Source organism: Lynx canadensis, chromosome D1 (assembly GCF_007474595.2).
Source record: "Lynx canadensis isolate LIC74 chromosome D1, mLynCan4.pri.v2, whole genome shotgun sequence".
In the NCBI taxonomy this organism is placed as follows: domain Eukaryota; kingdom Metazoa; phylum Chordata; class Mammalia; order Carnivora; family Felidae; genus Lynx; species Lynx canadensis.
In genome coordinates, this window is record NC_044312.2 from 54,962,769 (window position 1) to 54,986,513 (window position 23,745).

A 23,745-nucleotide genomic window follows, 5' to 3' on the forward strand; every position below is an offset into this window, starting at 1 on the left:
TTAAGTTTATTTATTTATTTTGAGAGAGAGAGAGGGAGAGAGAGCACATGAGTGGGGTAGGGGAAGAGAAGGAGAGAGAATTCCAAGTAGGCTCCATGGTGACACGGTGCTGAACCCAATACGGGGCTCAAACTTACCAACCATGAGATCATGGCTTGAGCCAAAATCAAGAGTCTACACTTAGCAGATTGAGCCACCCAGGCATCTCTATTTATTTTATACTGTACCTCATTTCATGGTACTTAATAGGCAACTGGCCTTGCCATCTAATTACAAGAAAGAATAGTATGTTCGATGACTACTTTATAAGCAAAGTCATCATTATTGCCTGACTTCCTCCTACATTTAACTGGTGATATGGGAAAATTGTAATTTTCAATCAGTAAATGCGTTGTTCTTAAAATTATTTGTGGTTGCAAAATAAAAACAATCTTTCTTTTTCCTATGGGCTGTATAATCACTATACATAAGCCATTAGTTAGGTTGAAACCTGTAGTGTCTAAAGAAAATTTGCTAATTATTACCAATCATTAGCCTTTATATAGTGTTACCGAGGGTCATAAACTCATATGTGTATACAAGCCAGGTAAGTGACCTAAAAGGGCCTGGTCAGGCCTAAGGTGATTACATGGATAAAACATTACTGGTCAAGGTCCATGACTCAGAAGAATAACTTATGAATTATTTACTTTGTGAACCAAAGGACTATATAAATGTAAGGAGTAATTGCACCTAAAACAAGTTAACTGCCAACTTGTGTAAACTTGTGCAAATTATTTTTTATCTCTAAGATTTAATTTCTCTCTCTGAATGTACAGTTTTGGCTTTAAAGTCCCTTCTACCTCATTTGAGTCTGCTTTTTTATTTCTTTAGCTTATAGTTTCTTCCTTAATCATAAGTTTGATTGGTTATTAGCCCTCAGTAATAAAGCTTCCTTCATTATTAGCCCTCAGTAATAAATAGAATTCTGGCTTCTTACCAGTATGCCTCATTTTCATGAGTCTTATGTTTTATCAGAGGGAGCCAAGTTTAGCCAAGCTTCCTATAGTAGCACCCACCATTGAAAGAAGCACCTAGCTGGCTGGCTGGCTAGGAGTGAACCAGCTAGCCAGCCTTCTATAACTGAATCAGCACCTGGTTTTTGAGAACTGAAATCTACAATAGAAAATGCCTAAATTTGATCTTTCCTGCTGAAAATATTAGTGGGCCTGCTTTATATTATATGATAATGTTGTTTCTTCTACCTTATCTAGTTTATTTTGTTTATTCAGTTTTCTAGTGTGGGATTTTTCATTTTATATATGCTTGCCTCCACTATTAGTGGTGATTAGTGGAGACATAGGCCATTTCTAAGTTGTCTTTAATCCCTGAAGCCTACTATAGGCAAGGACACATGGTAGATGTTTGATAAATTTTTGAAGAGATAGAATACTTATTGGATTTACAGGTGATAAAGACTGGAAGGGAAAACTATTCTAGATGGCAGAGAGAGAGAGAGAGAGAGAGAGAGTGCAAGTGAGCAAGTGAGCTTGCAAAGATGGGTTGAAGCCAACAAGATGGAATTTAAGGAGGATGACAGAGAAGTTCTACATTTTAAGTCTCAAAGAAATAGCAACATATGGGCAGGCTGGAGAAGACCTAGCATGATGCTATTCTTATAGAAATGGTGGTTTTGGCTGCCTAAGCTCAATGTCAGCAAAGACATTGCAGTGGCTAAAAACTAATGCAGCTTCAGACTAAATTATTGGAGGTAAGTAGAGTTAAAGGAGGTGATAGTCCAACAATGTTCTGAAGGGGACAGACTGCACTTAGAGTATCATGTTTATGCATAGTGGAAGATGTCCTAGATCACTACTACTCAAAGTAGAGTCTGACCTGTTCTCACTCTACAATGAGATAAGCATAAAAATTGAGAGTGTTAAAAATTTTTATAGCCATTTGACAGAGTAATTTTATGTTTAATGAATCTACTAAAAAAGAAAATGAGCTTTGTCTTGTATGTCCTTTATATTGCTTAAAACTTTTACTTTTTATTTTATTTTAATACATTTTATTTTTAGATAAGTTTTAAGGCTTACAGAAAAATTGATCAGAAAGTACAAAGAGCTCCTATGTACTCTCTTTCTACCACTCTCCCTTGCACTTTGTCAGTGGTCAACATCTTGCAGTGTTGTGAATTAGGTACAATTGATGAACCAATATTGACACATTATTACTAACTAAAGTCCATAGTTTATATTAGGGTACACTCTTTGTGCTGTACAGTTTTGTGGGTTTTGACAAGTGCATAATGTCATGTATCCTATCCACCATTACAATATCATATAGAATAGTTTCACTGTGTTAAAAGTGCCCAGTGTTCCACCTGCTAATCCTTACCCCAACCCCCTTCTAAACCCCTAGCAGCCACAGATATTTTTGCTGCTTTTATAGTTTTGCATTTTCCAAGAATATCATGCTTTTCAGCCTAGCTTTATACTTGACACTCTTTCACTTCAGGTTTTTCTTGTCTTTTTGAGGTTTGAAAGTTCATTTCTTTTTATTGTTGAATAATACACCGTTGTATGGATGTTTGTTTACCCATTGATCTATTGAAGGGTATCTTAGTTGCTTCGAAACTTTGACAATTAAGAATATGGCTGTAATAAATATTTGTGGACAAGGTTTTGTGTGGACATAAATTTTCAACACACTTGGATAAATTCCTAGGAGTGCAATTGCCAATTGTATGGTAAGCCTATACTGTATTTAGCTTTATAAGAAACTGCCAAACTCTCTCCCAAAGTGGCTGTTCCATTTTGCATTCCCATCAGCAGTGAATGAGAATCCTTGTTGCTGTATATACTCACCCACATTTGGTGTTATCAGTGTTTTGGGTTTTAGCCATTCCAATAGGTATGTAGTTGCACCTCATTATTGTCCCTAATGACATATGATGCTGATTGTCTCTTCATATTCTCTGTATCTTCTTTGTTGGGGTGTCCAGATTATTTTATCCATTTTTTTTGATTGGGTTGTTTTCTTGCTGTTGAGTTTTAAGAGTTCTTTGTACATTTTGGATACAAGTTCTTTATCAGATATGTGTTTTGCCAATATTTTTTCAGTCTATGGCTTGTCTTTCCATTTTCTTAATGGTATCTTTTGCAGAAGTTGTACATTTTAATAAAGTTCAATTTACCAACTTTTTATTTTATGGATCGTGATTTTGCTGTTGTATCTGAAAAGTCATAACCAAACTCTTTTTATTTTTATTTATTAGAGAGAGAGAGAGAGGGTGCAAGTGAATGAGGGGCAGAGAGATAGAATATCCCATTATGGGCAGAGAGACAGAGGGAGGAAAAGAGAGAGAGAGAGAGAGAAAGAGAGAGAGAGAGAGAAGTGATGCTCACCTGGGACTCACGTTTTTACCCGAAGCAGGGCTGGAGCCAAGCAGGGCTCGAGCTCACCCAAAGTGGGGCTCGTGCTCACCTGATGTGGGACTCGAACTCACCAACTGTGAGATCATGACCTGAGCCGAAGTCAGATGCTTAATGACTGAGCCATCCAGGCGCCCTTCAGTGTATATTTTTAAAGTTTCCCAGTTAATTTTGATGCAAAAGGAGAGTTGAAAACCATCATATTAAAACCGTAAACCATAAAGGTTGGTCCTGTTTACTGATGTTTCTATCCCTGGTGGCTTATACAAGATCTTAAGTAGTTATTGAATGAACAGGTGATGAATAGAACATGGGAGTATTTATCCTGGAGAAGAGAAGTGTGGGGACTTGATAGATTACCATAACATATATCTGAAAGCCTTTAATATTTGCTCTGAAGGATGTTTTCCAGGAGGCAGAATTGGAAGTTTACAGAGAGGCACCTGGCTGAATGTTAGGAAGCATTGTCTAATAGTGCTGTTTTCAAGGAAGCTGTCTGTTCCTACATGTATTTCAGCAGAACCTAGAAAACCATCTGTAAGAGGGGGGATGCTACATGGGGTGGAAAGTTGGGTAAGATCAGATGTTATGATTATTGATCATTACTTTGAAAAACTATGTCCAAAGCAGAAGACTGTTCCTGACTTTCATCAACTCTGTATAAGTTGATACAAGGGTATGGGGTTAAAGGAACATCCTAAAACAACTTTGAAGCTGAGTTCTCATAGTGTCGTAGGTCCCCCAGCCGGTGTTACTGACCAATTCTCTATAATGTGGGTGTCTTCAAGAAATTCCCTATCTCCTCCATCAAATTTGGGACTTCTGGTAAGTGGACTAGTATGGGTGCTCAGGGTCTGGGAAAGATGGAAGATACTTAACATAAGAGCTCTTTCTGTCCTCATGGAATTCTTCCCTTACATCCTTCTGCAGTTAAATAATTTGGCCACATTGAATGGAGGTGTAGACATCTGACAAGGAAAATGGATAAATACCATGAAAGTTCTGTCTAGCATCCTTAAATTATTGATCAGGCATAATGCTGGTTATCTGCTCTTTGCTAGGCAGTAGGGACAGGGGTTATGGCAGTTGGTCTAAAGATGACTAACATGGCAGAGAGAAGTAAAGCATAGGCTTAGGAGTCAGGCCAGAGTTGGGACAACTCAGCCGTTTTCTGGCTGTGTGGTCTTGGGGAAGTCACTCTCCTCTCTCATCCATCACATTCTATTTTCACTAAGTTCTGCTGCAGCTTCTTCAAGCTGTATCCTTAGAATATGCTTGTTTTGTTTCAGCTCGTCTTCCAATATATTAGTCAAAATCATTATTATCTTCTCTTGCCTGGAGTTCTGAAAGAACCTACTAACTTGTTTTCTTGTTTCTATCATCCTCCCCTTTATTCTCCATTCAGCAATCAGTGATCTGTTAAAGATGTAAATTAGATCTCATTATTCTGCTTAAAATCATCCAAAGTCTTCTGATCATTAAAACGGAACAAAACACGAACTCCTAGTTCTGACCTGGAAGAGACCTTGCATAATCTGACTCCTGCCATATATCTCAAGAGCAGGGTGTAGAGAGGGGGGTAGTTAGCGGCATAATATTACCTCTTAGGGAGCATTTGGAAATGTATGAAGGCTTTTTTGTTTGTTTAATGTTAAATGATTGAGGGGGCACTGGTGGGGTTTAAGGGGTCTGGGCCAGGGTTAATGAATGTCCTGTAATGTGTTGCTCAGCTTAGGGCTCATTACAATGCCTGATTCACAATATGTGCTTAAGAAATACCTATTGTATGAAACCACGTTCTTCCTGGACCTCAGTTTTGACATGTGATTTGGTAGAGTGCCTACTTCATCGGGTTGTGGTGAGACAGACAAAACATTTTGTTTTTTTTTTTTTAAATTCTTTTTAATGTTTATTTTTTGAGACAGAGAGTGAGTGGGGGAGGGACACACACACACACACACACACACACACACACAAAATCTGAGGCAGGCTCCAAGATCCCAGCTGTCAGCACAGAGCCGGTTGAGGGGCTTGAACTCACAGACTACTGGATCATGACCTGAGTCACGGTACAACGCTTAACCGACTGAGCCACCCAGGTGCCCCTACACAAAACGTTTTGTAAAGCGTCTGGTACACAATAGCACTTAATAAATGGTAGCTGCTGCTGAGCTTTCTTTGCTTAGAAGCAGCTGTAAGTGCCCACCTAGTTTCCCCTCGGGCATTAGAATTAGAACCTGACACCTTGGTGGTATAGAGGGGTGGGTGCATCTCTTTCCCTGAAGGCTGATCTGATAAAATACCTGGTTTGACCTGAAGTGCCCTTGAGTCCTTGTACAGATGCAGAAACTAAGGTACAGAGCGGGTCTGGTTCTCTTCCTTGACTCTGGGGCTCACCCAGGACTCTGACAGGCCCTGGAAAGCCTAGCCCCAGCGAGAAATTACCTCCTGCTAGGTAGCGGGACTAGGTGGGGGAGAATAGCTGAGAGGGTGGTAAGGTAGCAGTCTCCCCGCCCTCAGAGCTTCTTCGGGGGAGGGGGAGGGAGAAGCGCCGTTTACTCCCGCCTCCTTCCCTCCCTTCTTCCCCCGCCCCTTCTGCTTCACCAACCCCGAAGCTGCGCCTTCGCTGAGCCCTGCGAGGGCGGGAGCGTGCTGCAACCGAGAGCGGGAGCTGGGGCGGCTGAGCTGCTGGGAGCTCGGCCCCAGCTGAGTAGAGCGGCGCGGGTGGAGCCAGGGCGTTGTGCCGTTAGCTGGGCGGGAGAGGTGCGGCTCTGCGACAAAAACAGTAGCCAGAGATGCCGGGGCCAGCTCCCCCCACCAGGTAATGCTGGCCCACCCTGGGGCACGCCCAGCTGGGCACTGCTGGGAGGGGGAGGGGTCTCCATTGGCTTCCGGGGAGTGGTGCCGCACAGACCGGTGGGTTTAGGGTCTCTTAAGGAAAGAGACTCTAAGTGAAAGAAAGGGCTGAGGGCGGAACCCTCAGTTGAGCCGGCCTAGGGCTAGGCCAGCACCTGGAATCAGCTCTGGCTAGGAAAGGTTGGGAAGGGGAAGCTGGTTTGGGGGAACTGCTGTGCCTCAGGAGCCGTTCTCTTTTGCTAACACCCTCTCTTTGGTGGTTTGGGTGGTGCTTTCTTCTACCTTGGCTTAGGTGCTGGCCTGCTGGGACCCTGGGGGTTTCTCTTGGGTGCTGGGGAGGGCCATTATATTATAAGTGACCTGTTAAGAGGTGGAGTAAACCGGGAGATAGGAGACCCAGGCTGATCCTGTTCTGGTAGCCTCTGTGGGCCTCAGTTTCCTTATCTATGCAGTGAAGAGCTTGATGTTCTTTTTGTAACTCTGGCTTCCCTAGATGTAACTGCCTTTTGGAAAAGTAAGCTGGTTAAATCCTAGAATGGGCTGCAGAGATGTCCCCTTCAATCCTGTAGAAGACAGGGGAACTTGAGAGCAGGCCTTTGTATCCTGTCCTCCAGCCAGCCTTTTGGGTGACATCTTGCTGGTCTGCTGAGGACCCAGAGACTTCATGGGCAAGGCAGAGGCTGATTATTTTAGTGTTGAGTGTAGGTATGTTGGATGTAGGGAGGTGGGGTTGGAAAGAAACAGGTCAAGGCATGTTAATGGTTTTTCTGTGAACTGGCCAGTGATTTGATACTTGAGTGTAAAGCTGCTTTAAAGTAGGCTATCTTCGGGGTGCCTAGGTGGCTCAGTCAGTGGAGTGTCTGACTCTTGATTTCAGCTCAGGTTGTGATCCCAGGGTCATGGAATCGAGCTCCGCATGGGGCTCAGTGCTGAGCCTGGAGCCTGTTTGAGATTCTCTCTCTCCCTCTATCTCTCTCCCCAGCTTGCTTGCATGCTCTCTCTCGTTCTCTCTAAAAAAATAAAATAAAATGTTAAAAAAAAAATGAACTAGGCTATCTTTTCTGGAGCCCCCTCCTTACTCAGCCTAGTTAATGACAGACCTTGGGGGCTGTGCAATGTCTTACTCTGTATAATTCTTTCCTTCTTAATCATCTGGGACCAAGAAACACTAGGCCTGATACTAACTTACCTGGATGATTTTGATCCCCTACCTCCCCCCAGTTTTTCTGTGACACTGCTTCCTTGTCTTCCTCGCCCCATTTTTCTATTTCCTACTCCTGTTCATTTTTCCTTCCCCTGTTTTTTCTCCTGCCCTCCATTTTCTTTCTTCTTCTTGCTCTCCTCATACTTCCCTTTCTTATCCTTTACCCTCCATAGCTAGTTTTTCCTTCCCTCTCTTGGGTCCTTCTCTTCTTGGTTAGGCTTTCTTCTCTTTTCCTTTTAGAACTGTTGGTTAAACTTTCTCATTATTAATAAACCTACTGGTTTGTATGGACCTTTTTGTGGTGTTTGAGGTCCAAACGCTCTCCATTTCCTACCTAATTCCCTTACTTTGAGCTTTCATCTACAAATTCTGTGCCAGTCTCTCTCCTTCCTTCATCTGTGCCTTGCTTTGGGTTTGCCAATAAGCAATCTTTCTTCCAGGATTTGACCCCTACCTCCTTCCCAGAGGGGAGGGGGCAGCATAGGGAGTAAGCAAGATGGAAAATGGACAGCTTGAAGACTAGAGTGGGAGTAGAGCAAGGTGTCCAGTAGGGCTGGGCCCAGACTCTCTTTTGTGAGACAAGTGACTGGGAGAGGAAGAAAGGCTCTGTGGCAGCTTTCATTGTTGACCTGGAGGAAAAGAGGTGGACTTGTGAGCCAAGGGAAGAAGAGGGGATAGCAGGGATGGGGTAGAGGGAGGAGGGTGGGGTACTGGAGAGAAGAACAATGGTCTTTTGAAGAAGAAGGTGGACTGGAAAAGTTAGGGGTTATTTGGGGGTTGAGGTAGGTATGGTGGGAAAGACTATAGTCTGGGAAAGAGGACCATATAGGTTAATTTCTTTCCCTCCGAAGGCCGGCTTTTTGGACTGTCTTGTTTCTCCTCAACAAACTCTTCTTGAGCAGTGTCCTCAAAGTAGGAGAGGTGAGAGAGGAAGCAGAGATAAGAAGACAAGGTTGCTATTTTCCTGGCACTCCCTGGGTAGACTATAATGTGGAATGCATATGTATACGAAAAACTTTGAACATGACATCTATCATCACACATTCTCTGGATCATCTATTCAGTGTTAGTTGTGGTGCCAGGTGCTGGGGATACAAAGATGGAAATTGGACTAAGTTGCTACCTTCCATTGCAGATCAAGGAGTATGGGTGTCTATAACCTCATGTGATAAGTATATGTGACAGAAGCACAAGGGGCTATGATAACACAGAGGGAGGGAACTTTTTATTCAGCAAGTCAGTGGCAGAGATTGGACCTAAATTCAAGTCTTCTCTAAAGGTGGTATCTGTTCTTTTATGCCATGTTGTCTTCAGACCCTGTGTATGCAGTGTACAAAGAGTGTTCTTACATTTTCTTTTCTGGGGCTGGACTCAAGGTACTACTGAAATGAAAACAGAGCAGTTCCACGTGGTAGGTCACTGTGCCATGGCCAAACGCTCATTACCTTGGAAGGGAAACTGACATGGTCCCTGTTAATTTCTTCTGGCTCTAGGCCACTTGGGTGAGCTTCCTCTATGAGTCATTTGCTGTCTTCATCCCCTTCCGCACCCCTCTATTTTCTTAAATTCAATTTCTGGTGGGCTTTAGAGGCCAGAGACCTGATAGAGCTAGGCTAGGCATTTCACTTCCATTGGCCTCTGTAAAATAGGGATTTAACACCTCATGGGGTTGGTGAAGATCAAATGAAATAATGAATGTGTGAAACTAATTTGTAAACTGTGAACTGATCTACAGATGTTACTGTGGTTATTTGTGAATGTATTTTCACCATGAAAAATGCTTAGATGCTATAGCATGAAAGAAATGCCTAGGGTTGCTCACTGACTATTTTAAAACTGAGCCTCAATCTTTTTTTTTTTTTTTAATGTTTTATTTATTTTTGAGAGGGAGGGAGAGAGAGAGAGAGAGAATGAATGAGAGAGAATGAATGAGAGAGGATGAGCAGGGGATGGGCAGAGAGAGAGGGAGACACAGGAAGCAGGCTCCAAGCTCTGAGTTGTCAGCACAGAGATGGGCACAGGGCTTGAACTCGTGAACCGCAAGATCATGACCTGAGCCAAAGTCAGGTGCTTAACCGACTGAGCCACCCAGGCACCCCTCAATCTTTTTTTTTAAGGTTATTTATTTATTTTGAGAGAGAGAGCTAGCACGAGTAGGGGAACAGCAGAGAGAGAGGGAGAGAATCCCAGGCTGTCTGCACAGAGCCTGATGCGGGGCTCAATCTCACACGAATTGTGAGATTATGATCTGAGCCGAAATCAAGAGTCTGACAAGTAACGGTAACCTACTGAGCTACCCAGGTGCCATGAGTCTCAATCTTTAATAACAAAGGAAAAGGAGGGAGTTAGAATGAGGAGGATTTAGAGACTGACTGGTAATTGAACCCCATGCTAAAAACTGAAGTCAAGAGGTATAGTGATTTCTTTTAGGTCAAACAAATAGTAGGTGACAAGTATAAAAGATATTATTTTTGGTGATGCCTTGTGATACAGGAAAAAAAAAAAAAGGAAGAGTAAAGAAAAGAAAGAAAGGAAGGTGGAGGGATTGAAAAGCAGACTGACCTCAGTTCAAATTTTGGTTCCACTACCTACTAACTACTTGGTTTTTAATCTCTCTAAGCTTCATATATAAAATTGAATATATTTATACCTACCTTGAAGAGTTACTATAAAGCTTGAACATAATTATATAAAAAAGAAAAAAGTGTATAGTAGGCACTGAATAACTATGCTTGCAAAAATAAACTCTTAAGTTGTCTTCTTAAGAAAGCCTTCCTTGGGCACCTGTTGGGATGAGCACTGGGTGTTGTATGGAAACCAGTTTGACAATAAATTTCATATTAAAAAAAAAAGCCTTCCTTGACTCCAAGGCTATTAAGGGCCCTTCTTTGGGATTCATGAAGCACTCATGTTCTTCCTCTCACCACTGACAGTGGCACTTACCATGTCATGTCATACTGTCATTGTGGTTTATGTATCTGCCTATCCTATTAGTATGTGACTATTTGGAGGGTAGAGACAGGCTCTAGTAAATCTTGGTGTCTACTTTTGCTGAGCCCTATTTAGTTGCTAAGTATATATTAGTAAACACAAAAGACTTAGTTGCTCCTTTGTGAAGCTTTCTGTTTATTGATGGAGATGCATAATAAATAAGCAAATACAATTAAAATTTATCATAGATGCTGTGAATACCAAGGGTTTCATTTATTCATGTTAGGTTTAGGTACTTATGAGAAATACAGGTGGAATTGTCTAACAGATGGTTACTAATCTGAAAGAGAGCTTTTGGGCTAAAGATAGAAACTTGGATAACATCAACATATAGGTAATATGTAAAGTCATACATAGAGATACATGTATGCCATACATCTAGATGAGATCATCTAGATGAGAATGTAACATATGAAGAAAGGAGGTTTCTAACCTTGGACATGTCGAGGACAGCTAGGAAGAGTCTGCAAAGGAGATAGGAGTACACAAAAAGAAGGAGAAGCAGGTGAATGCTGCAGAGAGATTGAGTAAGGTCAAGACAGAATAGTAACCATTTGATTTGGCAACATGGAGATGATTGGTAATCTTGACTACTTTTGGTGCAATAGTAGAATATTACTTGGCAAATAGAAGAGGAGGAAGTGGAGATAGTATAAATAGACCATTCTTTTGAGAAGCTGTGCTATGAAGGGCAACAAGAAATGTATGATGTTTTGAGGAAGATGTTGGTGTCTTTGAATGGGAGACACTATAACATGTTTATATTCACTCAGTATTCTCAGAACAGGCCAAAAATTTAGAGATCATCTTGATTTTTCCTTTTTTCTCACATCCAATCTCTAAATAAACCATTTGGCTCCACCTTCAAAATATCTATCTTTGCTTATACTGCTGTATACCGACTGCAATCCATTAAGGCATCATCAGTTTCTACCTGGACTATTATAATAATTTCTTAATGGTCTCTTTACTTTTCCTTTGCTCCCCTGCAGTCTGTTCTCTGCAACCAGAGTGGTTTAAACATAAATCAGAACACTACTCAAAACTCGTTAGTATCTTCTCATGCTTGATACAGAATTCAAACTTACTGTTTGTAGGACTGTAAAGTCCTACATAATCTGGCCCCTGGCTATATCTCTAATCTTAGTTTTCTGCCATGCTTTTCCTTGGTCAGTAAACTTTTGTCTTGCTGTCCTTTTTGCTGCCCTACATGCCCCCAAATAGTCTCATCTAGGACATTTGTACTTACTGCTCCCTCTGCTTAAAATGCTTCCAGGTATTACTAAGATTAGTTGTCTCATTTATTCAGGTCTTAAGTGTCTCTTCCTCAGAGAAGCCTCTCCTGATCATCTCGTCTTACATACCACCCATCCCTGTTCCTCTCCATATTCACATGTATTACTCTTTAATTTCCATTATGGATTTGACATTGCATATTTATTTGCTTATTTCTTTGTCTGCTTCTTTTACTAGTTCATAGAATCCACAAACACAGGGACTTTGTCTTTTTCAGCTAGAGGAGTACTGGGGTAATGTAGATGCTTGATAAATATTTGTTGAATGACTGAATATATCTAAAAAAGAGAGGGAGTGGGGGAGAGAGACTGATTAATTGATTGGTTGATTAATGTAGCTGAAAGAGATCATTCCAGGTGAGAGGGAGTGCAAGTAAAAGAGTAGAGGGAAAAGAGAGAATGGCTTTTGATGAGAGTAGGAACACTTCCTTCATTGTAACTGGGTGATGCAGGTGCAGACAGGCACATAGATTTGGGAGTGGGAAGATGGAATTCTCCTGCAAAGATTTCTGTTTTCTCACAGAAGGTGAGTTCATCAGCAAAGGGGAAGGGGTGAGTGGGAAGCCCAATTGAGTGCTTATTTGAGGCAAGGTAATCATATGTAGGGAGGTATTCATAATTTTCAGTGAAAGCAGTCAATCAGGCAATGTTCTCTAGGACATTCAACTGCTTCAGTATAGAGACATTTGGGAGGGAGTTCAGGTATGCCAAAGCTGAGATTTTTCCAGTTGAGTTTTGGAAAGGGAGAGGAGGCAAAGGGATTGATTGTTTTGTTTTCTGTGTGTCATGTGTGTGTTTTAATCAGATTTGTTTAGATTGATCAGATTTATTTAAAGTATGTATGTACAGTGAAAGCCTGTTATAAGCTGTCTTATTGTCCTACAGATTTTACTGAGAACCAGTCATCATTTGCCTGTAATTAATATCTTTTTTTGAGAGAGAGAAAACATGCGTGCACAAATGGGGGGGAGAGAATCTTAATTAAGCAGGCTCCTCAGCCAGCACAGAGCCCGAGGCAGGGTTTGATCTCATGTCTCACCATGAGATCGTGACCTGAGCTGAAATCAAGAGTTGGATGCTCAACTGACTGAGCCACCCAGGCGCCCCCTGTAATTAATATCTTAAGTCTCAGTTCATTGGCCTCTACCCCAGTGTTAACAGGCTCCTATGGTAATATGACTGTGATACCATTGTGAACTTTGAGCACATTGTAGCGTATTTAGTAAATTCTAATTCCCCTTACTTTTTTCCTTTTTTTTTATTGTGGTAAAATGTATATAACATAAAACTTACCATACTAACTATTTTTAAGTGTATAGGTCAGTGGCATTAAATACATTCACATTATTATGCAACCATCACCAGCATTCATCCTAGAACTCTTTTTATTTTATAAAACTGAAACTCGGCCTGTTAAACAGTAACTCTCTGTTTCGCCTCCCACCAGCTTCTGGCAGCCACCATCATACTTTTTATCTTTATGATTTTGACTACTCTAAAGATCTCATATTATTGGAATCATATAGTATTTGTCTTTTTGTGATTGACTTATTTAACTTAGCATAGTGTTCTCAAGGTTCATCCATGTTGTAGCATGTTACAGAATTTCTGTCCTTCCCTGAATAATATTTGAGTGTATGTGTATACTACATTTTGCTTATCTATTCATCTGCCAATGGATCCTTGTATTGCTTCTACATTTTAGCTATTGTGAATAATACTGTTATGGACACAGGTGTGCAAATGTCTCTTTGAGACCCCATTTGTGTGTGTGTGTGTATACCCAGAAGTGGAATTGCTGGATCATATGGTAATTCTATTTTTAATTTTTTGAGGAACCACTACACTATTTTCCATAGTGGCTGTACCATCTTACATTCCCACCAGCAGTGAGCAAGCGTTCTAATTTCTCAACATCCTCACCAATACTTGTTGGTTTCTCTTTTTTTGATAGTAGCCATCCTAATGACACAAGGTATTATCTCATTGTAGTTTTGACTTGCATTTTCCTGATGATTAGTGATGTTGAACATTTTTTCATGTGCTTATTGGCCATTCACATATCTTTTTTTTTTTTTTTAAATGTCTATTCAGATCCTTTGCTCACTTTTGAATTGAGTTGTTAGGATTTTTGTTGTTGAGTTTTAGAGGACTGATGGGTTTTGATGTTTGAGTGATTTTTATGGACTGTAATTAAGAAAAAAGAGAAGTGAAGGCTGGAGGTACTAATGGATAGTGGATTAGAGCTCAATAGAAAGTCTAGGAATTGTAGTAGAACTTCTTGAGCAAGTGAGCTGCATGGCTTGGAGATTGTGTTAGAGTATATATGATTCATTCCAGATATTGGACTTGATGCACATTTTGGTGATAAGGTCTAGGGTGTGATCATGGGAGTATTGGCCAGCTTGGACTGGAGGTCTGCAATTGAAATGGCCAGAGTGTTGGAATGGTTATCATTGTGGCTGTAAAAGTCACCTAGAATGATAACTAGAGGGGTACAGAAGAAGACTGATCAAGGAACTAAAGCCTTTGAGTGAGGTGACCAGGAAGTGAGTATTAGGCAGGACGGAAGTGTGATAGCAACCAGTGGAGGCTGCTCAAAGGAAAGAAGTTTTTACAAGGAGAAAGGAATTGTTTGGAAATAGCTCTGAAAAGTTAAGGACAACACTGATACGTTGGGTATGAGAGAGAAAATAGCTTCCAATTGAGAGGGCTGCTGAAGTCTCTTTTTTAGGTGATAGCCAGGTTTCTTTTAAGAAAAGGAGGCAAGGGGAGTTAGCCCATGACAAATGGGAAGATACAGAGGAAATAGTGAAAGGGATCCAGAATTAGGAGGGGGTGAGGAATTTGATGAGATTAGAGGGCATACAGAAAAGGTAGGGGACAACATTTTGGGTGATTGAGGATGACTGAAGTAAATGGACACTGGAAGGTTGATTGACTTAGTCCTGATTATCTTTTAGAGGAGAGAGGGCAGTCCACTTTTAAGCTGTGGTTCTTAACACTTCCAAGAGAAAATGTTCCTTTGAGGCAGCATGTGGCAGTGTGGGAAATCACAGGATATGTTTAGGCAGAGATTGACTAGAAGGTCATCCATGTAAGAGGCAGCTGAGTAGATTTCATTGTTCCTTGGGTGGTTGAACCAGATGGCCATATAGGTTCCTTTCAGCTCTCAGATTGTATGGGCCTCAGGTTTCAGTGATGATTTTCTTAGTTCAGGGCATCCATTGTGAAGTCTGATGGTTTGAAGCTTATCCTTAACTGTTGAGAATAGCTTAACTGGAACTGCAGGTCAGGAATTTCCCAAGATGGTAGGGAGAGGTATCAGACCTTTGGTACTAGTTTCTGCAGGTAACTCTAGTGGCTATCTGCACAGGTGGTAGAAGTGAGGAAGATATGTAGATCTGATTGGTGAGAGGAGGGAAGGGTGAAGGTACATGGCTGCCTTAAGTCTGTGACTCCAAATCTCTCTGCCTTTTCCATTTCATTTTGCTGCGTCTCATACCTCTCTGATTCCAGGTATAGTCCTTTGTTCATTTTGTCTCAAACTATAATTAGTGTAGAAAGAGAGTGTTTTTAAGAGAATCAGAATAATCAGAGGCTCATCATGTCCTCATTATTTCATTGAGTGATCTTAGGTAAATTTCATACCCCTATGGGTTTCAGGTTCCCAGCTATAAAATAAAGGTTTGGAACTGGCTGATTTTTCATGATCCTTCTAGCTCCTGTGTTTTTTTCTTGTAAACAAGGCAGCCTTAGACTGTGAACCTTTGCTAGTTACCTCACGTGTGCCAGGTTTGTGCTGGGTGGGACTTGGAGAATAGAGATTAATCAGACTCAGTTTTGTCATTTGGCTTGTTCATAGTCTGGTGAGGTTATTATGGTTATATGGAAACTGCTGCATGTATAAATGTATAAATGCTGCATGTATAAATGTATGTATAAAATGCTATTAAATTTTGGGGAAAGGATAGAAGTAGGGGGGTTTCTATGAAGGTTTCATAGAGAAAGTGAATCAAGCTGGGTCTTGAAGAATGAGTAGGAGTTTGCTTGGCAGACAAGTTGGGACATTTAGGCAGAGAGAACAGTGTGGGCAAAGGCAGGGGCATGAAAGAATATTGAGTTGGAATGAACAAGTTTAGGGAATAATAGAGATGAAACTAGAAAGATGAATGGGGGATAAGAACGGGTATTTATTGGACATCTATTTTGTGCCAGGCAGCATGCTAGGTGCTTCTCTCTATATATGCTTTTTAAGTTCTCATACCTGTATAAAGTACACAGTCTTATGTGTATTTTACATAAGAGGAAACTGAGGGTCAGAAATTAAAGTAGCTTTCCTAACAGCCCAGAAACAGCCTCCACAGTTTTCCTCTCTGCTACTTCAGCAGTTGCTTTCTTGTTGCTAAACCAGAACAAGTGGCTGGAGGCTGCATAGCGGGAGTGCCTTTGACGTGTCAGAAGGACATCCCTCAGCAAATTCAAGACTGCAGCATTCCAGGCTCCTGCCAAAGAAAGCCTCCTGGCACAATTTAATTAAAGATCAGATTCTCATAACCAGGTGTCAAGGGCATGCAGTACTCCCCAGTTCTGGGTGGAGTGTTGGTCATGCCAGTCTCAGCTGCTTTGAGTTGTTGACTGACAGATGTGGTTAATATATGGAATAGGTTTTATTTTCTCTTCTTCCTTTCTCTCTTTCATTTTAAATAATGGCCTGAGGGATTATTAGAGGTTATCTAGCCCATTCCTTTGCTTTTAGAGTGAACAGTGACATGTGGTGTAGTTGAAAAAGAGGTGGTCCTCTGGTCACACAGACTACATTTCAGATCCCCGCCTCTGTTGGCTCTGGGTGACTGGCACCATCTCTGACATTTTTCTTCTTCTGACTTGTTCACTGTTTTATCCCCAGCACCTAGCACAGCCTGGCAGACAGTAGGTGATGAATAAATATTTGCACGAATGAATGAGAAAAATGATACCAACCAAATGGATTTCCATGTTTTCTGTAAACTCCAAAGTGTTTTAGAATGTTAGTGGTTATTAAACTGTCAGTGTCAAATGATGGCTGAAATCCTATTTGCAAAGATGGTTAGTTCAAGAGGTTTTGCAGGGACACTGGTTTTTAGAATTTTAGCAACCCTGTTAGGCAGTTTAGAGGACTCTTCTAAACTCCAAGTCCCATTGTGTGAGCTCAAGTCAGCACAGAGTCCTCTGTGCAGACAGATGGCAGCTGGTCCCCTCCTCCAGGCAACACCTCTTTTTTCATTGTCATCTCTCCACAGCCTTTTTAAATCAAGTGTCATCTTTTATTTTTAACACGGGACATTCATTGCATGGATCTAGAACTGCTTAGAAGGGACCATTTTTCTGACCAGTGCTGTATGTGTTACAGAACATAAAAGGCTCTCTGTGATCACTGTGTCCTACTTTTTCATTTTCATGTTGTGTTCTATCACAGTGTACTCTCACGGTTGCTATTCCTGTGGTCTGGGATGCACTTGCCATTATCATTCTCTGTCAAAATCATCCATTTATTTATTGACTGTTTTGTTTGGTTCAGGTACTATACCAATGTCTGGGCCTATTTTATACCAGTTAAATCAGAGCTCAGCATTGGTATCCATCCCCCCAACTTTTTATTAGGAGAAATTCCAAAAGTACAGCAAAGTTGGAAGAATTTTACAGTGAATACATGTATACCCACCACCTAGATTCTTCTACCATTAACATTTTCAAGTATTTGCTTTATCACATTCATTATAAGTTATATATGGACAAGTATATCACATCCCTGTGTTCATTCATTAATCCATCTTATTTTTTTAAATGCATTTCAAAGTAAATTGCAAATATTAGTGTACTTCCCCCTAAGTACTTTGGCTGGTGCTTTAAAAAGCTCATAGGGGGTTCTAATAATCCAGAGTCAAAGACCACCGGTCTGACCTGTTTATTCTTAAGCCCCTCCTTTTAACATCACCTCTTCTATGAAGCCTTGCTGATCACCTAAATTCAATATAGTCTTTCCGTTTTGTGTCTTCTGACATTTTACTGCTTATCCTGGTCTTACAGCACTATTCACAAGTGGCCTGGCATTGTGGTTTTCTAGATTCTGTCTATCTTGCTTACTAGACTGTGAGAACCTCTAGAGTTAGATCATATTCCTTTATTTATCTCTGTGTCCCTGGTTTCCAACATGGCAGCTTATATGTAAGTACTCAGTAAAAATTTATTGATTTGAATTGTACTTAAATGAAGAATCTGCAGTGATAGCAAAAGGTGTCCATAACTTTCACATGCTTAGCCTCATGGAAGACATTAGTAAATATCAATCACATCCAGCCCAAACATGTTTATATTGTTGTATATTTGCCATTGGCTAGATTTGACTTACCTAAATCAAGAGTAGCAGAATTCAGGTCAGAAAAGGTACGAAGGGGCAGGGCGCCTGGGTGGCTCAGTCTGTTGAGTGTGGAGCCTGTGAGTTTGGAGTCTGCTTGGGATTCTCACTCTCTCCCTCTTCTGCTTGTGTGCTGTCTGTCTCTTTCTCTCTCTCTCAAACCAACCAAACAAACATTAAAAAAAAGAAAAGTGGGGCGCCTGGGTGGCGCAGTCGGTTAAGCGTCCGACTTCAGCCAGGTCACGATCTCGCGGTCCGTGAGTTCGAGCCCCGCGTCGGGCTCTGGGCTGATGGCTCAGAGCCTGGAGCCTGTTTCCGACTCTGTGTCTCCCTCTCTCTCTGCCCCTCCCCCATTCATGCTCTGTCTCTCTCTGTCCCAAAAAAAATAAATAAACGTTGAAAAAAAAAATTTTAAAAAAAAGAAAAGTTACAAAGGCGCTACAGTTACGTCAGGTATATTTGGAAAATTGTTTGACAGAGTCTGAAAACATTGGAACCCCCACCTTTAAATTGCTGTGCGATCTTAAGCAATTTCATTCTGTGTTTTGGACCTCAGTGTTCCTATCTGTTATATGAGAGGGTCAGATTAGGTGGCTTCTAATGTTGCTTCTGGCTTTGATGTTATGTGTATCTTGGCTCTTTATACTGTGGCTGTGGCATCCAGATGTGATAAAGTGGAAGGAAGTAGCGGTTGGTGTGCACACTTCTTCCCTCAGTCCCTGTCCAGTTTCATCTAGTATGTAAAGTACCTTACACATAGTGGCTACTTGAAAAGTGTTTTCTTCCCCTTCTTTCTGCCCAAGCACGATGTCTTTATGCTTTTTATGGGAAAGGAGACATCAAATCACTCCCCTTCCTTGGTTGCCTTCTTGACCAGTATCTGTCTAGTGACTACATAGTGGGAAACAACAGATTGCCCCTCATAGGTGAAGGGACTTTTATTAGAATTGTAGCTAGTAAATAGCAGAGCCAGGACTTAAATCCAGGTCTCTTGATTTTAGCCTCCAGTCATCTTTTTATTATATTGTCCTACCAATGGCCTTTTTGAAACCTCACAGTGATCCTGCATGTATTGTAGAGCCATTCAGTTGATTCATAATACTTCAGTATAATTAGTTTCTCATAAATTATTAGGCTCCCTAAGCCTCTGGGGTATTGGTAAAATGTGGTCAGTCTATCTTTCCCCCTCTCTGTATTACCAGTTTGTTCTCTAGGATGGGTAGAAGGGTGCCATCTGAATGATCATTCTAAATGTTGGCTTTGAACCTAGCTTTATACTGCAGCATGTCAGAAGGCATGGGCTTGTTATCCTCCCAGATCTTTGGCCTGCACAGACTGTTAGAAGATTTAAGATGTGTTTGGTCTCCTTATTTAAGAGTTGAGTATGTTTTTCCTTTCTCCCCTCAGGATTGATGTTTTGGACTTGTTTTCCTGTAAAAAAAAAAAAAAAAAGTTTAAAATGGCATAGTTTTAAACATGTGCCAGTTATTGTCCTGAATGTAGGTGGACAAAATGACCAGTGAGGGGATCTATGAAGTGTAAAGAGGGTAAAGACTTGTGGAGGAACCATAGGAAAAGACTGGTTGGAGGGCTGCAGGGAAACTGGAAAGTAGTATAGAAACATTAAGTCCAAGTAAGTTCAGAGGGAAGGATCAGGAAGATATAAAATTGTGTTCTGTGAGTGTAGTTGAAGGTACTGACAGTGTTTAGCATTGAGAAAATAGATTTGGGGGGTTTTGAAAGATGTTTTCAGGTATCTAAAGTTCAGTCTGGGGAAGAAGCAATAGACTTTTTGGAATAGCTGTGAGTTAAGATTTAGGACTAACAAATAGAAGTAGTTTTTATTTATTCATTTATTTGTTTACTTGCTCTTTGTTCATTTGTTCAACAAATGTTTATTGAGTATTCTTCTTATTTAAAAAAATTTTTTTGAATGTTTTTTTAAAATTTATTTTTGAGACAGGGAGAGACAGAGCATGAGTAGGGGAGGGGCAGAGAGAGAGGGAGACAGAATCTGAAGCAGGTTCCAGGCTCTGAGCTGTCAGCACAGAGCCTGACGCAGGGCTCGAACTCATGGACTGTGAGATCATGACTTGAGCTGAAGTCGGATGCTCAACCCACTGAGCCACCCAGGTGCCCCTATTGAGTATTCTTTTTTTTTAATTAATTTATTTAAATTCAAGTTAGTTAACATACTGTGTAGTATTGGTTTCAGGAGTAGAACCCAGTGATTCATCACTTATGTATAATACCCAGTGCCCATCACAAGTGCCCTCCTTAAAACCCATCCCCTATCTAGCCCATCCCCTGCCCATCTCCCCTCTAGCAACTTTTAGGTTGTTCTGTATTTAACAGTCTCTTATGGTTTGCCTCCCTCTCTGTTTTTATCCTATTTTTCCTTCCCTACCCCTATGTTCATCTGTTTTGTTTATTAAATTCCACATATGAGTGAAATCATATGATATTTGTCTTTATCTGACTGACTTACTTCGCTTAGCATAATACACTGTAGTTCCATCCATGTTGTTACATATGGCAAGATTTCATTCTTTTTGAATATTCTATTCCAGACCTGGTGTTGAGGATTGAGAAATAAATATGACTGAACTTTATTCTTCTTTTTTTTTTTAACGTTTACTAACTTATTTTGAGAGAGAGTGTGTGTGCACCCATAAGCAAGGAAGAGTGAAGAGAGACAGAAAGAGAGAATCCCAAGCAGGCTCTGCACTGTCAGTGTAGAGCCTGACACAGGGCTCCATCTCAGCTGAAATCAAGAGTCCCAAGAGTCCAAGGCTTAACTGACAGAACAGTTTTTGTTCATAGCATCCAGGCATCCTTGAACTTTGTTCTTGAGGAGTTCATAGTTTAAGTCTGGCAGAGGAGGGAGTGTATGGGGAGGAAATGTCTAAACAGATGATTGCAATGCAGTGTGAAATAGATAGAACTTAATATAAGTAAGAACTCTAAATGAAGTGACCAAAGATAGAATAGGCTGTCTTTTGAGACTGTAGATTTCCTAAAATTGGAAGTTTTCAAGCATAGGCTGGGTGACCTAGGCTGGAATGTGGTACAGAGGATTCAAGCACTGTATTCCAACAACAGATTTTAGGTTTTAATAATTTGGAATCATTCTGAAAATGGAGGGCTACCCCTGAGAGTTCCCCAAGTATGGTGAAAGAACTGAGAAATGAAGAAAACCCTGTATCAAAAAGGGTGATGAAGCCTTTCTTGGCATAATCTTGGGCTATAGTCCTCAAAGGGAGTTACATTCAATGAAACTGTTGGCTGAAGGACCAGAAAGGCAGGAAGGGCCTGCTTAGGCTATCAGGTAGCTGTGGGGAGTGTAATTTTGGAACTGGCAGTCCAGAGTAGGAAAGTACACTTGAGAACTGAGCCTGTGGAAATTCTCTTTGGGGGAGCTGAGGGACTTGAGTTGGGGCTGGAAGGGAAAGCAAAGGCAAATCTGCAAAGTGAAGCTGGAACAAATGGATAAAAAGCACACTACCCAGAGAGTTAGTATAGATTAATAAGATTGTCCTTGCTTATTTGATTTCTTTTGTTCAAAAAGGGAAGTAAGGAGCAGTTGGTTTGCCAGAGGTAGGTGAGGATGAATTACACAAAGAGGTAAAGCTTGAATTTGGCCCTGAAAGATGAGTAAGATTTTTATCAGTCAGAGGAGGGAGAAATCATTGACAAGAAGCATTGGCAGGAGGGTAAGAAACTACTTGGCAAATCAGGAGAATAGAGGTTTCTAAGGTACAATTTGAATGTAGGCTGTGTCCGGGTGTTATGGCTTAGTTTGTAAGGAACTTTAGCTTTTGTGATGGATTTTAAAGTAGAGGAGTGCTGTATTTTAGATCACTGATGGCATGTGGAGAAATAATTAAAAGACAAAATGGATGCAGGTGATCATTTAGTTCTGCATTTATTAGAAAATGTAAAAAAGATTCAATTTTGTTCATAGTATTTATGTAATTGGCATCTACAGCAGTGGTATTCAAATCTGGCTGGCATTGGGATCACTAAGTCTTAAAATTACAGAATTTGGACCATAACCCAGTCATACTAAATCACAATTTGTGGGGATCAAAACAGGGCATCTGTATTCCTAAAAAGCTTGTGATGATTATTATGTTGGTTTATGTTTGTTTGTTTTTTAATTAGAAACGTTCATCTCTAAAGTATTGTTGTATTTTACTCCACGGAACTTATATTTTTAATGTTTATTTATTTTTGAGAGAGACAGAGACAGAATGCGAAGGGGTTAGGGGCAGAGAGAGAGGGAGACACAGAAGCAGAAGCAGGCTCCAGGCTCTGATCTGTCAGCACAGAGCCCGACGTGGGGCTCGAACTCACGAGCTGTGAGATCATAACCTGAGCCAAAGTTGGACGCTCAACTGACTGAGCCACCCAGGTGCCCTTCAGAATGTATATTCTAAGTAGTCATGGTTAGAGATATAATTTCTACTGTAACCTAGAAGAATAATGAGAGACTTTATTAATTGTGGACACATTCATGCCTGCCCATTGTCAAGGACACTTACTTATTTAAGGTAATAACACCTATCCTCATTAAAACTATTGGTACCATGATAGGAATTCCCCTTTAAAGATTTTATTCCTTCCCTTTACCAGAAGCATTGGAGATTAGCAGTAAATTCAACACCGTATATGACAGGATGGTTACTGCATTGGCCATCATGTGTTTAGAACCAGGTCAAATTTACTGGAGAGATGATCTAGGCCAAGGGGGCTAGAACTCCCCCTTCAACAAAGTTTTCCTGAAAAGAACTGAATAAATATTTTAGGTTTGTGAGCATATAGTCTCTATTGCAACTACTCAACTCATTGGAATGTGAAAGATGCCATAGACAATATGTAAATGAATGACTGTGTTCCAATAAGACTATTAACAAAATTGGCAGCTTTACTGACTTTTGATGTAGTGATACAGTCCATTCTAGAGAGGGAACATGATTTCCTAAAGCTACAGGATTAAAGGTTGGCAAAGAGTTACTATGTAGAATGCTGTTAGCAGTTTTATTTAATGAATGAATAAATGGAACCCAAGTGGTTAAGAAATTCTTCTAAAGCTAGTAAGTGGCACTGGGATTCACACTTAGTTTGGGATTCATATTTTAGCTGGGCCAAATTTCTGCCTTTTAAATGACATCATGGTGGTTCTCTGTGCTCTCCAGTGCCTTAGAGAAAAACAAGAACCTTGTGAATTTTCAGCAGTGCTTGGCACAGAGTAGGTATTACATCTTTGAGTATTGTTGACTGAATCAGACAGCAGTAGTTATGGCGTGCAGTGGAAGGATTTGAGCTGGGCCCTGGAGGATGGGTTGTATAGTTTGGACTTAAAAATTTTTTTAAGGGGCGCCTGGGTGGCGCAGTCGGTTAAGCGTCCGACTTCAGCCAGGTCACGATCTCGCGGTCCGTGAGTTCGAGCCCCGCGTCAGGCTCTGGGCTGATGGCTCAGAGCCTGGAGCCTGTTTCCGATTCTGTGTCTCCCTCTCTCTCTGCCCCTCCCCCGTTCATGCTCTGTCTCTCTCTGTCCCAAAAATAAATAAAAAACGTTGAAAA

The 23,745-nt window shown here is 40.9% G+C and overlaps 1 protein-coding gene across 4 annotated transcripts in view; it reads left to right on the forward strand.

Annotated features, from left to right (window-relative positions):
* The window catches only part of PAK1 (p21 (RAC1) activated kinase 1), a 159,433-nt gene that overhangs the window by 65,631 nt on the left and 70,057 nt on the right, over positions 1–23,745 (forward strand). Inside the window, exons 1-2 of one of the 4 annotated variants that reach the window (XM_030331035.1) lie at positions 6,130–6,140; positions 8,219–8,221. The exons of 1 other annotated variant lie outside the window; for it this stretch is intronic. The gene's annotated coding sequence lies outside the window, so the exon portion shown is untranslated. Of the gene's footprint in view, positions 1–6,046; positions 6,238–8,218; positions 8,222–23,745 lie in introns of those variants that run through there. 2 more of the 4 variants (XM_030331032.2, XM_030331033.1) reach the window with 2 other exon arrangements.